Below are 427 nucleotides of genomic sequence, written 5' to 3' on the forward strand. Positions count from 1 at the left end.
AAAGCCCTAGAGCCCGGCCCCGCCCCCGAGCACCGCGGCCCTCTGTGGCCTAACCCACCCGAAAGTGAACTCGCGGGGACTCCCCAACCGGCCGCTTCTACGGTAACTACTCGGAAGAGGCTGGACTCAATCACTCCATCCGTCAGCCCAGCGCCCTACTCAATCACTCCATCCGTCAGCCCAGCGCCCTCCCGCGTCGGGATCTCCAGTTCTCGCGAGAACTTTTGGGCTGCCCCTGTGTGCGCATGCGTCCGACTCGGAAGCCTCGGGCGCTGCCCCGCTGCCAGGGGCGAGGGAAAAAAGCGGAAGTCATCAGGAAGGAGGGGGCGGAGCTTGGGCGGGGCTTGCGCGCTCTCTCCCTCCAGCCCCGCCCCTCGCGGCGCGCCCCGGAAGGCGTCATCCGCCCTATAAGAGCGCGTGCGCAGGA

The 427-nt window shown here is 67.9% G+C and overlaps 1 long non-coding RNA gene across 1 annotated transcript in view; it reads right to left on the reverse strand.

The window, feature by feature from the left end:
- LOC107182945 overlaps nucleotides 1-151 on the reverse strand; it is a 1,313-nt gene extending 1,162 nt beyond the window's left edge. The window contains exon 1 of the long non-coding RNA XR_001513702.1: nucleotides 59-151. This is a non-coding gene — a long non-coding RNA (uncharacterized LOC107182945). The remainder of the gene's footprint in view (nucleotides 1-58) is intronic.
- Nucleotides 152-427: the final 276 nt, after the last annotated feature.

The sequence above is a fragment of the Myotis davidii genome, unplaced genomic scaffold (assembly GCF_000327345.1).
Source record: "Myotis davidii unplaced genomic scaffold, ASM32734v1 scaffold698, whole genome shotgun sequence".
Classification (NCBI taxonomy): domain Eukaryota; kingdom Metazoa; phylum Chordata; class Mammalia; order Chiroptera; family Vespertilionidae; genus Myotis; species Myotis davidii.